The sequence below is a fragment of the Drosophila sulfurigaster genome, unplaced genomic scaffold, assembly GCF_023558435.1.
Source record: "Drosophila sulfurigaster albostrigata strain 15112-1811.04 unplaced genomic scaffold, ASM2355843v2 ctg56_pilon, whole genome shotgun sequence".
NCBI lineage: Eukaryota > Metazoa > Arthropoda > Insecta > Diptera > Drosophilidae > Drosophila > Drosophila sulfurigaster.
In genome coordinates this window covers 81,568-103,983 of record NW_026909720.1, presented here as the reverse complement: position 1 = coordinate 103,983, position 22,416 = coordinate 81,568, and the positions used below count along the sequence as shown (strand labels likewise).

Below are 22,416 nucleotides of genomic sequence, written 5' to 3'. Positions count from 1 at the left end.
CGCGGCCAAATCGGAAAAATTAGCGAACTCTTTATACTGTATAGATACTTACACATACTTATACATAAAAGGATATATATATATATATATACTGTGCCAAGTATACACACAGTAGAAAAGATGGCTGAGAAAAAATGCCGGTCGAACGCTTATGTACTTATATATATGCTGTGTCACATATATATAAGCTACAAGGAAAAAAATATGGCGCGAACACGACACTTGCACAAATGTATGAGGAAAAAAAAAGTGTATTACTTATCTTGTCAACCAATTGCTTGCTGGGGTCGAGCGATATCCAATCCGGCTCGAAGGACCAAAATGTGTACGGGGGCGACGATGGATGAAATAACAACACTTTCACTTTTAATTAATATAAACTTGTAACTTTGTAGTGCGTTTTATTTTCACTTGAAAATATACATGTGGTGTGCGTAGAAGAAAATTTTGAACAGTAGAATAAGGCGGAATAGGAAAAAGCACTAAAAAGGGCAGGGTGACCATCTTCAGAGGAAACCAAGAACAGTGTGTCTGTGCGTATGACACGGTCACACGCGCAGTATACTAGCTTTGTCGCTATCGATAACACTCGATCGCGACCACACTGTCAGCTGGCCTGAGTGGTCACACCTGCAGTCATCTGGCATCAACAAGCGGTAATGTATAGGTATACAACTTAAGCGCCATCCATTTTAAGGGCTAGTTGCTTCGGCAGGTGAGTTGTTACACACTCCTTAGCGGATTTCGACTTCCATGATCACCGTCCTGCTGTTTTAAGCAACCAACGCCTTTCATGGTTTCTGAATGAATTGTTAATTTGGGCACCACAACATTCCGTTTGGTTCATCCCACAGCGCCAGTTCTGCTTACCAAAAGTGGCCCACTGGGCACATTATATCATAACCTTAAACTTCATATCAAGAAAGTTAAGGCTCTTACCCATTTGAAGTTTGAGAATAGGTTAAGATCGTTTCGACCCTAAGGCCTCTAATCATTCGCTTTACCAGATAAAAGTATTTTATACAACAGTTAAATGCACCAGCTATCCTGAGGGAAACTTCGGAAGGAACCAGCTACTAGATGGTTCGATTGGTCTTTCGCCCCTATACTCAATTCTGACAATCGATTTGCACGTCAGAACTGTTTCGGTCTTCCATCAGGGTTTCCCCTGACGTCAACCTGATCAAGTTCACCATCTTTCGGGTCACAGCATATATGCTCAAGGTACGTTCCAGTTAAAGGCATAAATAATATAAATATTATTATACATAACTATATAGAACACCCCGGGATTGCGTTAATTAACTATAAATAGTTAAAAAACTAATCCCAATAATAGTCAAGTTAATTACACTATTAGGTTTATATCCCAATAACTTGCACATATGTTAGACTCCTTGGTCCGTGTTTCAAGACGGGTCCCGAAGGTATCCTGAATCTTTCGCATTGTTAATCATACAAGTGCTTATAATAAACATAAAAATCAATGATAATCATGCCATTATATAATTCCCAAAAATTAACGCACTGTACTCATATAATCTATCAGCACTTTATCTATTTTTGAAATTTATGTTATGTTAATTTAAATATACTCTTATTAAAATTGTTTGATAAATTCCATACATGCTAATAAATTACAATGTCCTTATATGGTTTTCCATATGCACCAGACATCGACAAGGGTGGCAAATTTCGACACTCAACTCACACCCATAAATTTCTGAGTGCCGGTGCTACTTAGCACTCGCAAACCGAGTAAGAGATACACACTTACTCAAAATCATGCGAGTGCTGCGAGTATGAGTTATTGTCATACTCAGGCCTTTCTTGCTCTTGCCTATTCGGCACCCGATCATTTTAGGCACTCGGCTTGTATGTTACACACTTGTGTCTTGCCGGTGGTTGTTCTTCGTGCACCCGATCATTTTAGGCACTCGGCTTGTACACACTTGTGTTTTGCCGGTGGTTGTTCTCCGTGCAACCGATCATTTTTGCACTCATGACGAAATGGCTTATGGCTTGTGTCTTATGAGTATCTGTTCAAATTCTGAAAAACACCCAAGTGTCTTGCTCAGATACCCAAGTGTTTGCTCAGACACCCAAGTGTTTTGCTCAGACACTCGAGTATTTGATCAAACACTTGGGTGTTTTTCCCCACCTATTGATGCTTGTGTGTCGCGGCTCGCGGTTAGATTTTATGACTTTTGCTTTGTGAGTGATTTTTGCGTGTTTTTACTTTTACAAATGATCAAAGAAAATATCAGATGGTTTTTCCTGAAATTTATGGAAATTGTACAAATATGCAAAATACCCTTTTGCAATTATATAAGCATTTACAATAGTGTTATAAACAGGTAATCAAATGTCTGATTTTCCGGTTATTAATGAATGTAAAAAACCCAAAAACTCATACTTAAAACAGGTAAATTACACTTAATAAAACTGATTAGTTGGATGTTTACTTGTTTTGTTCCTTTCCAACATCTACAAATTCTTTAACATTTAATTTTTATTAATTATATAAGTCATCAAATAAATACACTAGACAAAGCCAAAAAAATAGTTTGCGAATTTAAATTTTCGAGAAAAAAATGAGTGCAAGAAGAGCGCATCAGCAATAGCAAGAACAATACAAAAGCCGACGGCAGTTTTTGCATCTCAACAAACATACATACAAACATACAAATGTATGTAGTACATACTATGTACATACATACAATCGTGCCGGTCCACTCATAATATTTTACCAAGTGTATCGGATACACTTACCCATAACCACCGGCACCGGCTTTACCCGAGTGCATAGAATCACCGATCGCAAATTGACGAATATGCCTCGGCACTTGCACAATAAGTGTCGGGCCTTTCTTGATACTCATACTCATACTCATACTCATGAGTATAAGCCTTTCGATACACTTATGCTCATGAGTATAAGCCTCATGAGTATGTGTATTTTTGGCTACTCACACTTATGAGTGCAAGTATATATATCGAAAAGGCACATGAGTAACCGGTGCACCGGTTGAGTGTGTGTACCCGTGCCGTTCTCTGATATGCACACTATCGTTATAATATTGATTAAATATTACAATTCTAATGATGAATTTTCCATAACGGATATTCAGGTTCATCGGGCTTAACCTCAAAGCAGTTTCACGTACTATTTAACTCTCTATTCAGAGTTCTTTTCAACTTTCCCTCACGGTACTTGTTTACTATCGGTCTCATGGTTATATTTAGTTTTAGATGGAGTTTACCACCCACTTAGTGCTGCACTATCAAGCAACACGACTCTTTGGAAACATCATCTAATAATCATTAACGGTATACGGGCCTGGCACCCTCTATGGGTAAATATCCTCATTTAAGAAGGACTTAAATCGTTAATTTCTCATACTATAATATTGACGTTCCATATACTGCATCTCACATTTGCCATATAGAAAAAGTGACTTAGTGCTGAACTGATTTCTTTTCGCTCGCCGCTACTAAGAAAATCCTTGTTAGTTTCTTTTCCTCCCCTAATTAATATGCTTAAATTCAGGTGGTAGTCCCATATGAGTTGAGGTTGTTTAATTACACTTATAGACAATTCTCTGCCTATTTTGAAATATACTATCTTTTTTTGTAGGTCCATAATATTCACAAAATTATTCTCTATACCATATTCGTTAATAAGAGGCAATTCTAGTTTATAAAATAATATATTTTATGCTAGACATTCCTCAGTATTATTTGAAATGAATAAAGAACATATAATTCTTCAAATTTCTCATGCAACTGAGTTTTAGTATATTCATTTATTAATTCATATTATGAATATCTTAAGCGACAACTTTTTAGATTCACACTTATATTATCCAACAATATACAATGTGCTTAAAATTCCGAAAAATTTTAAACAACTTATTTAGCATAGTCTTACAACCCTCAACCATATGTAGTCCAAGCAGCACTAAAAAATTAATTAAAGTACATAACAGCATGGACTGCGATATGCGTTCAAAATGTCGATGTTCATGTGTCCTGCAGTTCACACGATGACGCACAGTTTGCTGCGTTCTTCATCAACCCATGAGCCGAGTGATCCACCGCTTAGAGTGATACAATTTTTTTTTTATTTCATTACGTCAATAATATTTTTATTGAAAGAAATTAAAAATACACCAAATATACCTAAATAAATGTTGCGAAATGTCTTAGTTTTACATAATCGATAATAATAAGATATATGACAAGTATATTTTAGCTAAATTTATTTATTATGATCAACATATGTAAAGCGTTAACCTGCAAACAGGTACAACATTGTTTTTCTTTAGGTGTTGCGAACCAATGCATTCGCACAATACATTTTGCAACGCATGTATATTATGGTACATATACACGCAGTTTTTTATTTTATCCAAAACACATAAAACACTCTTAATACAGTATATAATAATAATAATAATACATAACAAACGGTTTTTAGCTAATTTAAATTATTATATGTTGCATAATTGTATCTCATATGATTGAATAAAATATTTATATTTATTAGTTACTTAATTTATTAAATATTGCAATTCCCTAAAAGAGAAAAACAAATTTAATTTATTAACGGTTAGATGCATTAAAACAATAATGATCCTTCCGCAGGTTCACCTACGGAAACCTTGTTACGACTCTTACTTCCTCTAAATAATCAAGTTCGGTCAACTTTTGCGAAACAACCGCAACACACAAGGGGTCACAGTGATCACGTCCGGAGACCTCACTAAATAATTCAATCGGTAGTAGCGACGGGCGGTGTGCACAAAGGGCAGGGACGTAATCAATGCGAGTTAATGACTCACACTTACTGGGAATTCCAAGTTCATGTCAACAGTTTCAGTTCACAATCCCAAGCATGAAAGTGGTTCAGCGGTTTACCCGGACCTCTCGGTCTAGGAAATACACGTTGATACTTTCATTGTAGCGCGCGTGCAGCCCAGGACATCTAAGGGCATCACAGACCTGTTATTGCTCAATCTCATTATTGCTAGACGCAATTTGTCCATTTAAGAAGCTAGTGTCCTTATAATGGGACAAACCAACAGGTACGGCTCCACTTATATAAACACATTCAAACACAATAAATATTTTACTGCCACCATGAATGAAGGCTATATAAGCTTCAACACCATAATCCTGAAGATATCTATTTAATATATTTGAGTCTCGTTCGTTATCGGAATTAACCAGACAAATCACTCCACGAACTAAGAACGGCCATGCACCACCACCCATAGATTCGAGAAAGAGCTATCAATCTGTCTTACACACTTATGTTCGGACCTGGTAAGTTTTCCCGTGTTGAGTCAAATTAAGCCGCAGGCTCCACTCCTGGTGGTGCCCTTCCATCAATTCTTTTAAGTTTCAGCTTTGCAACCATACTTCCCCCGGAGCCCAAAAGCTTTGGTTTCCCGGGAAGCGACTGAAAGAGCCATAAAAGTAGCTACACACAATTGCTAGCTGGCATCGTTTATGGTTAGAACTAGGGCGGTATCTGATCGCCTTCGAACCTCCAACTTTCGTTCTTGATTAATGAAAACATCTTTGGCAAATGCTTTCGCTTAAGTTAGTCTTACGACGGTCCAAGAATTTCACCTCTCGCGTCGTAATACTAATGCCCCAAACTGCTTCTATTAATCATTACCTCTTGATCTGAAAACCAATGAAAGCAGAACAGAGGTCTTATTTCATTATCCCATGCACAGAATATTCAGGCATTTAAAGCCTGCTTTAAGCACTCTCTTCCCTTGCGCATCTTTGGTCCTGGCTTGCTCAATGGAGCAACCAACGCCTCTGCTGCCTTTTCAGCCGCCCTAAACTCTTCAAGCATACTCCCCAATGAGCACATCGGGGTCGAATCTGCCGACACCAGATTCTCCTCAGCCACGCTAAGCACGTTAGTAACGGCGCTGACACCACCACTAGCGGCTCCCAGATACTCTTTACCTAACCCAGCATCATCTAAAGAAGCTAAAGAAGCTGCCTTCTTCAGCTTCTTCGCTGACGCCGATCCCCCCTTCCGCTTAACCTTCCCGTCAGCCACCGAAGGGAGGTCGTCCATCGACGCACCACTCCCCCCAGCTCCAACGGCCGGCTTGCACGCTGGCATCCAAGACTTTTGTGCAAGTCTTAAAAACACACAACTGTACTCACCAGAAAGTAGGTCACACGAAATTAATCTGTTTTAAGAGCGCTTAAAACAAGCACACGCACGTACACACTCGCAACGACACGCGACGATTTTCCCACGCTACTCACACGCACACAGCGAACGAGAAGCATAAAGCGCACACGCGAAAATTTACCGCTACTCGAAAGACAACAAATAACTGTTATCGCAAAACACTACGAAATGCAGGCACCCTCAGCACATCTGTTCAGCTTAACAGTTGAAACCAGACTGAGTAGATAGGGACAGTAGGAATCTCGTTAATCCATTCATGCGCGTCACTAATTAGATGACGAGGCATTTGGCTATTTTTTTTTTCCGCAGTTTTCCCTTAAAAGGGTCATAGTTACTCCCGCTGTTGACCCGTGCTTACTTGAATTTCTTCACTTTGACATTCAGAGCACTGGGCAGAAATCACATTGTGTCAACACCCGCTAGGTCCATCACAATGCCTTGCTTTAATTAGACAGTCGGATTCCCCAAGTCCGTGCCAGTTCTGAATTGATTGTTAATTGATAATCGTTATAATTTAAAAGAACTAACTAGTTGCCCAACTAGTATTCTTAAAAATTTTACCAAGAAAGTTCCACAATTGGCTACGTAACTAAACTATACGGGGAACAAGAAACTACCATAAATGATAGAAACTCTATTTACCCAGAACGAGCACATAAACCATGTTATTGCTTCTTTATGGTCGTTCCTGTTGCCAGGATGAACACGAGGCCCATATTTAATAACAAACGGATACTCAACAGGTTACGGAATTGGAACCGTATTCCCTTTCGTTCAAAATTATTCAAGTTTTTTAATTATGACAAAATATAAATTTTAGTTACTTTTTTTTACTTGAAAATTTTCGGCTTTCGCCTTGAACTTAGGACCGACTAACTCGTGATCAACCACTGTGCACACGAAACCCTTCTCCACTTCAGTCCTCCAAGGTCTCATTCGATTATTTGCTACTACCACCAAGATCTGTACCAGAGAACGGCTTCGGGTGAATGACAAAAATTCATACGCGCTCAACAACCGAATAATCACACTGTTCGGATCAGCCGATCAAACTTGCATGCGCTCACATTTTCGTTGTAGATTTTAAATCCACTCGGGTGCGAGCGATTTTTTGTTTCACTCCAAATTATTCGGCTCGTGTTCAGCATAATGATTTCGGGCGCTACTCATTCGGTTCAACAATCAATTTTTTGAACAAGAATAGCAATCAACTCACAAAAATCAACTCGTATGATTTTACTCCTGCGCGCAGCAAACGGTACTTTTCTGCACAGATGAAATGTGCGAAGACAAAAAAAACAAGCAACAACAACAAGCTTCAAGAAGCTCGCATAGAAATTGTTATTGTACATGCATTCGTAATGCTCACTTCGTGTCGTCTTGTCGCTAATCGTTTACTCATAAACGATCAACTCGAATTGATCCGAATGATGCTTTCGTCAACACATACTCATTTTTGATCGGAATGATGCGTACGGCAAAATAAATTGAAATTCACTCATCACTGTTTTTTATTCAGTGAGTTGAGTTGAATGAGAAATTTTGAGCCGAAAACTCAAGATGATCGGAATGATGTGTACAGCAAAATGAGTTGATTTTTACTCATCGCTGTGTTTTGTTCAGTGAGTTGAGTTGATTGGAAAAGTACGCGTATGGTTAAAATCAAGAAAATAGTGATTTTTGCAGTTCTCTGATCTGTACCAATGACGGCTCCATGCAGGCTTACGCCAAACACTTCTAAGCACACCATTGTACCTTCCTACTCACTAAAGTTTCAAAATTTATATTACAAGTAATATAAATCATCTACTTTAGCGGTAATGTATAGGTATACAACTTAAGCGCCATCCATTTTAAGGGCTAGTTGCTTCGGCAGGTGAGTTGTTACACACTCCTTAGCGGATTTCGACTTCCATGATCACCGTCCTGCTGTTTTAAAGCAACCAACGCCTTTCATGGTTTCCGAATGAGTTGTTAATTTGGGCACCGCAACATTCCGTTTGGTTGATTCCACAGCGCCAGTTCTGCTTACCAAAAGTGGCCCACTGGGCACATTATATCATAACCTTAAACTTCATATCAAGAAAGTTAAGGTTCTTACCCATTTAAAGTTTGAGAATAGGTTAAGATCGTTTCGACCCTAAGGCCTCTAATCATTCGCTTTACCAGATAAGAGTATTTTATACAACAGTTAAATGCACCAGCTATCCTGAGGGAAACTTCGGAAGGAACCAGCTACTAGATGGTTCGATTGGTCTTTCGCCCCTATACTCAATTCTGACAATCGATTTGCACGTCAGAACTGTTTCGGTTTCCCCTGACTTCAACCTGATCAAGTATAGTTCACCATCTTTCGGGTCACAGCATATATGCTCAAGGTACGTTCCAGTTAGAGGCATAAATATTATAAATATTATTATACATAACTATATAGAACACCCCGGGATTGCGTTAATTAACTATAAATAGTTAAAAAACTAATCCCAATAATAGTCAAGTTAATTACGCTATTAGGTTTATATCCCAATAACTTGCACATATGTTAGACTCCTTGGTCCGTGTTTCAAGACGGGTCCCGAAGGTATCCTGAATCTTTCGCATTGTTAATCATACAAGTGCTTATAATAAACATAAAAATCAATGATAATCATGCCATTATATAATTCCCAAAAATTAACGCACTGTACTCATATAATCTATCAGCACTTTATCTATTTTTGAAATTTATGTTATGTTAATTTAAATAAACTCTTATCAAAATTGTTTGATAAATTCCATACATGCTAATAAATTACAATGTCCTTATATGGTTTTCCATATGCACAAGACATCGTCAAGGGTGGCAAATTTCGACACTCAACTCACACCCATAAATTTCTGAGTGCCGGTGCTACTTAGCACTCGCAAACCGAGTAAGAGATACACACTTACTCAAAATCATGCGAGTGCTGCGAGTATGAGTCATTGTCATACTCAGGCCTTTCTTGCTCTTGCCTATTCGGCACCCGATCATTTTAGGCACTCGGCTTGTATGTTACACACTTGTGTCTTGCCGGTGGTTGTTCTTCGTGCACCCGATCATTTTAGGCACTCGGCTTGTACACACTTGTGTCTTGCCGGTGGTTGTTCTCCGTGCAACCGATCATTTTTGCACTCATGACGAAATGGCTTGTGTCTTATGAGTATCTGTTCAAATTCTGAAAAACATCCAAGTGTCTTGCTCAGATACCCAAGTGTTTTGCTCAGACACCCAAGAGTTTTGCTCAGACACTCGAGTATTTGATCAAACACTTGGGTGTTTTTCCCCCACCCCTATTGATGCTTGTGTGTCGCGGCTCGCGGTTAGATTTTATGACTTTTGCTTTGTGAATGATTTTTGCGTGTTTTTACTTTTACAAATGATCAAAGAAAATATCAGATGGTTTTTCCTGAAATTTATGGAAATTGTACAAATATGCAAAATACGCTTTTGCAATTATATAAGCATTTACAATAGTGTTATAAATAGGTAATCAAATGCCTGATTTTCCGGTTATTAATGAATGTAAAAAACCCAAAAACTCATAAAACAGGTAAATTACACTTAATAAAACTGATTAGGTGGATGTTTACTTGTTTTGTTCCTTTCAACATCTACAAATTCTTCAACATTTAATTTTTATTAATTATATAAGTCATCAAATAAATACACTAGACAAAGCCAAAAAAATAGTTTCGAATTTAAATTTTCGAGAAATAAAATGAGTGCAAGAAGAGCGCATCAGCAATAGCAAGAACAATACAAAAAGCCGACGGCAGTTTTTGCATCTCAACAAACATACATACAAACATACAAATGTATGTAGTACATACTATGTATCGTGCCGGTCCACTCATAATTTTTTACCAAGTGTATCGGATACACTTACCCATAACCACCGGCACCGGCTTTACCCGAGTGCATAGAATCACCGATCGCAAATTGACGAATATACCTCGGCACTTGCACAATAAGTGTCGGGCCTTTCTTGATACTCATACTCATACTCATACTCATGAGTATAAGCCTTTCGATACACTTATGCTCATGAGTATAAGCCTCATGAGTATGTGTATTTTGGCTACTCACACTTATGAGTGCAAGTATGTATATCGAAAAGGCACATGAGTAACCGGTGCACCGGTTGAGTGTGTGTACCCGTGCCGTTTTCTGATATGCACACTATCGTTATAATATTGATTAAATATTACAATTCTAATGATGAATTTTCCATAACGGATATTCAGGTTCATCGGGCTTAACCTCTAAGCAGTTTCACGTACTATTTAACTCTCTATTCAGAGTTCTTTTCAACTTTCCCTCACGGTACTTGTTTACTATCGGTCTCATGGTTATATTTAGTTTTAGATGGAGTTTACCACCCACTTAGTGCTGCACTATCAAGCAACACGACTCTTTGGAAACATCATCTAATAATCATTAACGTTATACGGGCCTGGCACCCTCTATGGGTAAATATCCTCATTTAAGAAGGACTTAAATCGTTAATTTCTCATACTTAATATTGACGTTCCATACACTGCATCTCACATTTGCCATATAGAAAAAGTGACTTAGTGCTGAACTGATTTCTTTTCGCTCGCCGCTACTAAGAAAATCCTTGTTAGTTTCTTTTCCTCCACTAATTAATATGCTTAAATTCAGGGGGTAGTCCCATATGAGTTGAGGTTGTTTAATTACACTTATAGACAATTCTCTGCCTATTTTGAAATATACTATCTTTTTTTGTAGGTCCATAATATTCACAAAATTATTCTCTATACCATATTCGTTAATAAGAGGCAATTCTAGTTTATAAAATAATATATTTTATGCTAGACATTCCTCAGTATTATTTGAAATGAATAAAGAACATATAATTCTTCAAATTTCTCATGCAACAGAGTTTTAGTATATTCATTTATTAATTCATATTATGAATATCTTAAGCGACAACTTTTTAGATTCACACTTATATTATCCAACAATATACAATGTGCTTAAAATTCCGAAAAATTTTAAACAACTTATTTAGCATAGTCTTACAACCCTCAACCATATGTAGTCCAAGCAGCACTAAAAAATTAATTAAAGTACATAACAGCATGGACTGCGATATGCGTTCAAAATGTCGATGTTCATGTGTCCTGCAGTTCACACGATGACGCACAGTTTTCTGCGTTCTTCATCGACCCATGAGCCGAGTGATCCACCGCTTAGAGTGATACAATTTTTTTATTTCATTACGTCAATAATATTTTTATTGAAAGAAATTAAAAATACACCATTTGACTGGCATATATAAATTCCTTCAATAAAAATTTTTTTATACCTAAATAAATGTTGCGAAATGTCTTAGTTTTACATAATCGATAATAATAAGATATATGACAAGTATATTTTAGCTAAATTTATTTATTATGATCAACATATGTAAAGCGTTAACCTGCAAACAGGTACAACATTGTTTTTCTTTAGGTGTTGCGAACCAATGCATTCGCACAATACATTTTGCAACGCATGTATATTATGGTACATATACACGCAGTTTTTTATTTTATCCAAAACACATAAAACACTCTTAATACAGTATATAATAATAATAATACATAGCAAACGGTTTTTAGCTAATTTAAATTATTATATGTTGCATAATTGTATCTCATATGATTGAATAAAATATTTATATTTATTAGTTACTTAATTTATTAAAAGAGAAAAACAAATTTAATTTATTAACGGTTAGATGCATTAAAACAATAATGATCCTTCCGCAGGTTCACCTACGGAAACCTTGTTACGACTCTTACTTCCTCTAAATAATCAAGTTCGGTCAACTTTTGCGAAACAACCGCAACACACAAGGGGTCACAGTGATCACGTCCGGAGACCTCACTAAATAATTCAATCGGTAGTAGCGACGGGCGGTGTGCACAAAGGGCAGGGACGTAATCAATGCGAGTTAATGACTCACACTTACTGGGAATTCCAAGTTCATGTCAACAATTTCAGTTCACAATCCCAAGCATAAAAGTGGTTCAGCGGTTTACCCGGACCTCTCGGTCTAGGAAATACACGTTGATACTTTCATTGTAGCGCGCGTGCAGCCCAGGACATCTAAGGCCATCACAGACCTGTTATTGCTCAATCTCATTATTGCTAGACGCAATTTGTCCATTTAAGAAGCTAGTGTCCTTATAATGGGACAAACCAACAGGTACGGCTCCACATATATAAACACATTCAAACACAATAAACATTTTACTGCCACCATGAATGAAGGCTATAAGCTTCAACACCATAATCCTGAAGATATCTATTTAATATATTTGAGTCTCGTTCGTTATCGGAATTAACCAGACAAATCACTCCACGAACTAAGAACGGCCATGCACCACCACCCATAGATTCGAGAAAGAGCTATCAATCTGTCTTACACACTTATGTTCGGACCTGGTAAGTTTTCCCGTGTTGAATCAAATTAAGCCGCAGGCTCCACTCCTGGTGGTGCCTTTCCATCAATTCTTTTAAGTTTCAGCTTTGCAACCATACTTCCCCCGGAGCCCAAAAGCTTTGGTTTCCCGGGAAGCGACTGAAAGAGCCATAAAAGTAGCTACACACAATTGCTAGCTGGCATCGTTTATGGTTAGAACTAGGACGGTATCTGATCGCCTTCGAACCTCTAACTTTCGTTCTTGATTAATGAAAACATCTTTGGCAAATGATTTCGCTTAAGTTAGTCTTACGACGGTCCAAGAATTTCACCTCTCGCGTCGTAATACTAATGCCCCCAAACTGCTTCTATTAATCATTACTTCTTGATCTGATTAAGCACTCTAATTTGTTCAAAGTAATTGTAATGGCCCATAATAACTCTCGATGAAGAGCACTAATGCAGGTTTTTAAATAGGAGGAACATATGAAAAAGTACAAGTACCTAATTATATATAAGAACTCCACCGGTAATACGCTTACATACATAAAGGTATAGTACTAACTACAATTGTAAGTTGCACTACCCGTATGAAGCACAAGTTCAACTACGAACGTTTTAACCGCAACAACTTTAATATACGTTATTGGAGCTGGAATTGCCGCGGCTGCTGGCACCAGACTTGCCCTCCAATAGGTCCTTGTTAAAGGATCTGAAGTGTACTAATTCCAATTACAGGGCCTCGGATATGAGTCCTGTATTGTTATTTTTCGTCACTACCTCCCCCTGCTGGGAGTGGGTAATTTACGCGCCTGCTGCCTTCCTTAGATGTGGTAGCCGTTTCTCAGGCTCCCTCTCCGGAATCGAACCCTGATTCCCCGTTACCCGTTGCAACCATGGTAGTCCTAGATACTACCATCAAAAGTTGATAGGGCAGACATTTGAAAGATCTGTCGTCGGTACGAGACTATACGATCTGCATGTTATCTAAAGTTCAACCAGTGTAACGATCTTGCGATCGCTTGGTTTTAGCCTAATAAAAGCACACGTTCCAGAAGGTCCGTGTTTCAATTGCATGTATTAGCTCTAGAATTACCACAGTTATCCAAGTAACTGTTAACGATCTAAGGAACCATAAGTGATATAATGAGCCTTTTGCGGTTTCACTATTCATTCGTGTGTACTTAGACATGCATGGCTTAATCTTTGAGACAAGCATATAACTACTGGCAGGATCAACCAGAATAATGTTCATTTCATTATGTAAATATATTTAAAATATAATTACATAAATCTTCAAATATGTAAAATACATGACAACTCACAAATATTTTTGAATAATAAACGATAATATTCAATAATTGTATATATATATGTTATACTTGACATGTACTATACGAATGTGGCCACAATTAGATAGCATTCACGTTCGCTAGTTTTAATTCACAATTGTTTATATATATACAGTGGATCGCAGCTTATTTCGTGCAGTCGCAAACTGAAAGTTTGAACCTTCACTGCTCCTAAACCATCAAAGATATTTCAAAAATTTAAATGAAGGTTGGTAAAGCAGAATTTGTAGATTTGAAATTAATAAGAAAAATTTTCTTAATTACAAAAGTAAAACATTGAGATAAAAAAAAAATTTTTTTGCGCTTTTTTTATGCCGCAGCTTATTTCGTGCAGACATTTTATATAAACGAAATTCTAACTTTTTTGACTAGAATATTAGGTTTTCACGCCAGATTTGGTATTTTTGGTAGTTAAACTAAAAGATTTAATGAGAATTTTGACATTTGAGACATTGAAATACGAAAATTTTGAGGAATTACAAACAAGGCACCTCGAACAACTATTAAACAACGAGAATTAGTTTTCAAATATTTTAAAGATGGGAACAGCCAGCGTTCTATTGCGGAGAAGGTTTCACTAAGCTTTAGCACTGTACAATATATAATTTAGCGCTTTATTCGTGAAAATCGGATGGAAAATAAAGGTCAAAATGCACCAAATAAAATTTTTTGCGAACAAGAGGAGCGTCGCATAGTAAGAAAAGTTGAAGCTATCGCCTCCAAAATTGGCTGTGGAGATAGAGGATGAAATGGGCAAGAAGTGTAGCCCGGATTCAGTGAGCCGGGTCCTGCACGAACACAACTTTAATGGTCGAGTAGTTCGAAAAAAAATAATTTATTAACAAGAAAAAATCGGGACTACCGCTTACATCTCGCTCGGGAACATATCCGTCATCCGATCTCCTTTTGGGAAGACGTCATCTTTGAGAGGAATCAAAATCTAACATATGCGACTCGGATGGGCGTCAATATGTTTGGCGGAGACCAAATACCGAGCTAGACCCCAAACACCTAAAACCAACAGTTAAGCATGGCGGGGGTCACATTATGGTTTGGGCCTGTATGTCGGCCTCTGGAGTCGGTAGCCTGTTTTTATTGATAGTATAATGGACACCAATCAATATCTTTCAATATTAAAGGAAAACCTTCTCCAAAGTGCCGAGAATGAGAGCATACGCGATTGTTTTCGGTTCTACCAGGACAACGACCCAAAGCATAAGGCTGGAATTGTGAAGACCTGGCTCGTCTGGAACTGTCCACACTTTGTGTAAACACCAGCACAAGTACCAGATTTAAATGTGATAAAAAATCTATGGCAAATTTTGGACTTGGCTATTCGGAAATGACAGATTTCGATTAAAAACGATTTAAAATCTGCTTTGCTTGAAGAATGGCAAAAAATTCCAGTCGAAACGACCAAAAAATTGGTATCCTCAATGGAAAACCCTGCTGAAGGCTGTCCTAAAGCAGAGAGGAGGCAACACAAAATATTAGGCTAATTTTTCGAATTTTTAAATAAAAATTCTTGAAGTATACGAAATAAGCTGCGGCATAAAAAAAGCGCAAAAAAAATTTTTTTTTATCTCAATGTTTTACTTTTGTAATTAAGAAAATTGTTCTTATTAATTTCAAATCTACAAATTCTGCTTTACCAACCTTCATTTAAATTTTTGAAATATCTTTGATGGTTTAGGAGCAGTGAAGGTTCAAACTTTCAGTTTGCGACTGCACGAAATAAGCTGCGATCCACTGTATATACTTATATATAAAATATATATGCATATAATCGTTCAAAAATATCATTTTATTTCAACTTACTAAATATATTATATCACACATGCATATTTATAATTTAAATTCAATTAAGAGGATTTTTCAATTATTCACACAATATTATTTCTTTAGATACGAAACACCGTCTTCTTTTGAAAAAGACATTTAATACATTTTATGCTTATATAATATTAATAATTATAATAATAATTTTTTTAATAACATAATTATTACCTATTATGTAAACTCAAATATATGCATCCAATACATATATACGTGATGAGCACACACTGCCCACAATGTATAGGATTTTCAGCAACGCAGCGCACTTCTTAGGTGCATCCAGCACAGGAGCTTCGTATGCCACACCACAGAAGAGCCCACTTACTGGCCAACAGATCCGACCAAACTTCCCGACACCCTGGACATGGCCCTCTCCAAAGGATTTGATAGTGCCAAAGTCTCGTGCTCTTCGAACGCGGACCTTTTCTCCGACCATAGCGCAGTGGAACTGCGGTTGAACCTCCCTGCATTGAGAAAAGCTGCACATCCCAGGATGATCAAGAGGAGCACGAGACTGCAAGCCTACAAAGCCTGGCTAACGGAAAATGTCAGCCCAGTGCGAGATCTTACCACCACAGAGCAAGTGGACAACGCCATCAACACATGCTTCCCCCAGAACCCCAATTTCTCCCAGACTACCAACGAGGGTCCTACACCTCTGGTCTCCAGAGATTGCCTCGCTAGTAGCTGAGAAGAGACGGTTGCGACGAGTCTGGTTCCTATCCAGAAATCCAAGAGACAAAGGGTATTTAACAGAGCCACAAAGCAGCTTAAGGATAAGCTCCTAAAGCTCAGGCAGAGCTCGTTCGAGGAGTTCCTGGCCAATGTTGACCCTGGAGACCCACAGCACAACCTTTGGCAGGTCACTCGTCATATAAAACGACCTATCAAGAGAGTTGCTCCAGTCCAGCGTGCTAGTGGCGCCTGGTGCCGCACAGAGCAAGATCGAGCTGAAGCTTTTGCGGAGCACCTCAGCGAAGCCTTCAAGCCGATAATAAGATGCACCGACCTGGATATCTCAGCTACGCAACGTGCCCTACAACTTTTAGATAAGAACACCAACAACAACCAAGACGAGCTAGCTCTGGTCTCGGTGGATAAAGTCAAACTTGAGATCGAGGGACTCAAGACGAACAAATCGCCGGGCGCTGATGGCATTGAAGCACTGGCTGTTAAGCTTCTTCCCCCTCCCTGCCTACAACTCCTTGCCAACATATACAGCAGGTGCTTTCAGCTAGGACATTTTCCAACCATCTGGAAACGAGCAGAGGTAATTCTTATACCTAAACCTGGCAAGCCTGAAGCCAATCTTGGCTCTTATCGTCCGATAAGTTTGCTGTCGATAATCTCCAAAATACTCGAAAGAGTATTCTTGCGCAGAGTATTGCCAGTGCTGGAAGAAGCTGGATTGATCCCGGATCACCAGTTTGGCTTCAGGCGTTCTCACTCCACCCCGGAACAATGCCACCGTTTAGTCAGAGCAATACTGGACGCATTCGAGGAGAAGAACTACTGCTGCGCCGTAATGCTTGACGTGAAGTAAGTTTTCGACAGAGAAACCTGCCTCAACCTCATTACACATTACTTCAATCTTACCTCGACAACAGAAGCTTTTATGTCAGATGCGGAGATGCGCGATCTACCACAAAAGGTATCAAAGCCGGTGTACCACAAGGCAGCGTCCTGGGCCCTCTATTGTACACGTTGTACACAGCGGACATGCCTACCCTTTTCAACGAGAACCTAACGGTTGCCACATACGCCGATGACACAGCCTTTCTTGCCACAGCACGAGCTCCACAGGATGCGTCGGAAATTATACAAAATCAGCTAAACACCATCGAGCCCTGGCTGCGGAGGTGGAACATCTCGGTAAACCCTGAGAAGTCCATGCAAACCACATTTACACTCCGCAACGGCAATTGCCCGCCTGTCAGTCTCAGGCGGTTAACATGGCGCACACACATCCTAAGGAAGAGAAAGCAGGCTGACGAGAGGCTGAAGCAATTCCAATGGCTCATTGGAAGACGCTCGAAGCTTAGAAGCAAACTTAAACTGCTCGTCTACAAAACCATCATTAAGCTAATCTGGACCTATGGCATCCAGCTGTGGGGCACTGCCGGCAAATCAAACTGCAGGAACATCCAAAGGCTGCAAAACAAGGCTCTGAGAAGGGTCTCGAACGCTCCTCCTTACCACGACAACAGCACCATCCACGAGGTACTCAGGGTTCCCTGGGTAAAAGATGAAATTCGAAAAGTGAGCACGAAATACATCAACAGGCTCCATAACCACCCAAACGCATTGGCCATCAACTTCTTGGACAACAGCCAAACCGTCAGAAGACTTAAAAGAAAACACTCCTCGACCTGCATATGGAGGATGATGATTAGCCCCAGAACCCTACCAACCATCTCTTGTGAGAATTTAATCGACAAGGCTACCTCAAAAAATTTAATTATTGTCCGTACAGACAGATTTTAAATAAATAATTATTGACGAAAAAAAAAAAAAATGTATAGGTTTTGTGACACGTTTTCTACAATGCTTTTATTTTATTTAGTATTACAATCTAACGTATTTTTTGTTGCACTAATTTAATAATACAACAGTAAAACTTCATTATTTTTAACTTTTTTAATCATATTGCCTTCTATATGATTATTTTCATATATTATTTATATATGACTTATGCCGGCAAAACTCACTCCATATACATAGTCATATATATTTCACTTGTGAAATTTTTCTCATATGACTTGCCTACTCGACATCACCACCCCTATATAGGTTTTGTGACACGTTTTCTACAACCAGCTCATTTTACTAAGGTCTATCACCTAATGTATCTTTATGTGGCACTAATTTAATAATACAACAGAAAAACTTCATTATTTTATTATCAATAATTTGTATTAAATACAAGTACAATCGTAAATTGTTTAACATTGTTTAAAATTTTTGTCAAAGTTGAAATCGGTAGAACCTCATATCATATGGCTGCAGTTCAATAAAAAATTCACCAAGTCCAAAAAATTTTTTCTCAAGTTAAATTCAAAATCTTATCTCATTATATTAATAAACTGTATAAAATGCTATTTAAAAAGTTTTTCATTCAATTTTCACATGTTGAAATTTTTTGTCAAAGTTGAACTCATATCTCATGTCTTAATTTGCGCCACTAATATGATGGCGTCCTTTTGGCTACCAAATTCATGTAATTGCGTACCAAATAAATGCATATTTAAAAAACGCAAGCATTCTCTAAACATAGATATACCATGCATATTTTTAATTTTCGCCACTAATATGATGACGTCCTTTTGGCTACCAAAAAAATATATATAACTAACGCATACTAAATAAATGCGTATTTAAAATACACAAGTGTATTTTGTACACATTAATATAGTACACATTATATATTATATAAATTTTCTTCTTATATGCTTAATTGTATAACATAATTAATAATAATCATGCATACAATTTTGCATATTTATATATATAAACATATATACGTTTCCATATATACATCATACATATAATATTTTTTTATATATGCCTTAAACATATATATTTTATCGAATCGTCAAGCAAAGGATAAGCTTCAGTGGATCGCAGTATGGCAGCTGCTCAACCACTTACAATACCTTGCCTGTTATAAAAGTCGTCTACAATTGATTCAAGGCTTTGTCATTGTATTAAATAATGTTTTAATATATAACTAACGCGGCACCAGGTGATCGAAGATCCTCCCAATTTACTATGTTATATGTAACATTGGCATCACATCCATCGTCGTCTATTAAATGAATAATAAACTTTTAATGGTTTAGAAGTCATACAATGCAAATTGCCCCTTATTTATCATTACAGTCCAGCACGGATTCGACCTTAAAGGCGTTCAGGCATAATCCAACGGACGTAGCGTCCTACCACTGTTCGCTCGAACAAGTATTGTGCCATTGGTCCGTACCTGCGGTTCCTCTCATACTACAGGAATGCTGACGCAACAACGTTTTGTCATTAGTAGGGTAAAACTAACCTGTCTCACGACGGTCTAAACCCAGCTCACGTTCCCTTGCATGGGTGAACAATCCAACGCTTGGTGAATTTTGCTTCACAATGATAGGAAGAGCCGACATCAAAGGATCAAAAAGCGACGTTGCTATGAACGCTTGGCCGCCACAAGCCAGTTATCCCTATGGTAACTTTTCTGACACCTCTTGTTAAAAACTCTTTAAACCAAAAGGATCGATAGGCCGAGCTTTTGCTGTCCCTGTGTGTACTGAACACCGAGATCAAGTCAGCATTTGCCTTTTGCTCTATGTGTGGTTTCTGTCCGCACTGAGCTGGCCTTGGGACACCTCCGTTATTATTTGAGAGATGTACCGCCCCAGTCAAACTCCCTACCTGGCAATGTCCTTGAATTGGATCATACCTGAGTAATTGGAGTTATACCAAATTTTTAATTTAAGAATACATAAATGCACTCTCTCATTAATGAATTTGTTTGCGATTATATAACAAGCTAGTGATACTTTGATCAAGAAGCTTGCATCAAAACCCAATACCATAAGATATAATAAATATATCCGTATAATGGCTAGGAAATGATACACGTTCCATTTAATCAAGTAATTAGGGAAACAATAAGAGTAGTGGTATAAACCGAAATTTAATATCTCCCACTTATTCTACACCTCTTATGTCTCCTTACACTGCCAGATTAGAGTCAAGGTCAAAAGGGTCTTCTTTCCCCGCTAATTATTCCAAGCCCGTTCCCTTGGCTGTGGTTTCGCTAGATAGTAGATAGGGACATGGAATTAGTAGATTAACGTGAGCACCTGCCATGTTGGCTCTATCTCACGGTGCCCAGCACAGAGAACTCAATTTAAGCGTCGATCAGCGCCCCCGCGAAGCAGTTCACAGGTACACATTGAAGAGCCAACTGTTTGGATAAGCTCAACCTCCTGTGTGGGGAGCGAGGCCCATATAAAACCTCTTCCGATCTATGGTATCACGGCAACCGGTTGTATTACGCTACTCCACGTCGAGCACTCCACTCTATCCGCATTTGGATGGTAAACCACAGCCACCACGATACTCCCCGAAGGGCCGCAACCAAATACCAGGACGGACATATGTCCGCGAGCACCTGGTTCCCGTGGTACCGGAAAGACCTCCGGTTAGGTTTCGTACCACAAAGGTACTACCAATTTTAACTCCAAACAGTTACGGGTTGGTGGCCCAGGTGGAAACATCAAGCATACAAATACATACGCTCCGATTAATTGCAACCCCCACATTCATACATCTCGATTCACGCCTGCCTACCTAGCATTCCCATTCCCTCACCTATACACACGCACGCATACACACTATTCACACAATCATTCATTCCTGCCTCCAGGAACGCTCATCCGCCGTCTCGCAAATACAATGCGGGCAAAACTCATTCAATTTACCTACACTCAGTACTCAGTGGAGTGTGATTGACTTACGTCAAACCCACCACCAGTCTGTCTGATCCCTAGCTCATCCATCACACGTATATCGCTATACAGTGGACATTAAGTTCTCGCACAACCGAAACGTTTCCGCAGAGTTCGAAGTATCCTACGCTTAGCACTCAACTCACTCGTCCACCACTTAACACGCTTAAGATTCACCTTGCGGTGTCTCCGAAGCATGCTATCATTCACACTCGTCATCCGTCTATTCACACATGACCGGCTCGTCTGTAACATACTCATAGCACTGAAGGTGCTAAGCGAAACTTGCGTTGCCGCTTCACATATAAACAGCTAATATTGGGCCCAATTCACACCACAAGTGCTGCACGAATTACCCCCAACACTTTCATTTGTTGTGGGAGTATATGCAAACTTCATCTCGATCGATCAACACGCACTCGGCTAGCGTTCTGATACCCAGACGAGTGTCTCGGCATCTTACTGAACCATACGGGGGACGACGCATTCGCATCAATACCAAGGATGATCGGATCGGTACTCGCCAGTAGTAGCACCTCATCCATGTACGCGATATACGGCTCGAGGGGTTCCCCGAACGCGCAATACACACTCACAACTAAAACCCTGCCAAAATTGCCATTAAGGCACACACAAACCCCCCTGTCGGTAGAGCACATCAGAGTGCATTCAATACCAACATCATTCACCACCACCGCAGCCTTGGCCCTGCTGTCAGTGAACACGCTCATGTGCGCGGGTATGCCACGTACGCAACCATCAGTTGCATACGGCTCCTGCAGCAGGGCCACTACACTGCCTCTCTCACACATCATTTCGCCCACATCGCACATAACTGCATATGACCGCTGGCAGTTCAACTGAAGGACTTTGCTAGCCCATATTAATGTCTAGCGTTGGCATGCCAGAGACATCATAAGATGCTCCGAAGACTGCCGTTTAAATGCGCAACTCCGGGAGCTTAGTGCATTGGTGCACTTAGCCACCCGATGGCTCATTTGACCACAGCGCCAGACATCGTGCTTGGCCCTGCAGTCCGCTATCTTATGGTC

General features: G+C 39.0%; 2 pseudogenes; both read right to left on the bottom strand.

Annotated features, from left to right (window-relative positions):
- Positions 1 to 3,930: 3,930 nt before the first annotated feature.
- Positions 3,931 to 4,109, bottom strand: LOC133849974 (5.8S ribosomal RNA; annotated as a pseudogene).
- Positions 4,110 to 11,290: 7,181 nt separating this feature from the next.
- LOC133849976 (5.8S ribosomal RNA) lies at positions 11,291 to 11,469 on the bottom strand (annotated as a pseudogene).
- Positions 11,470 to 22,416: the final 10,947 nt, after the last annotated feature.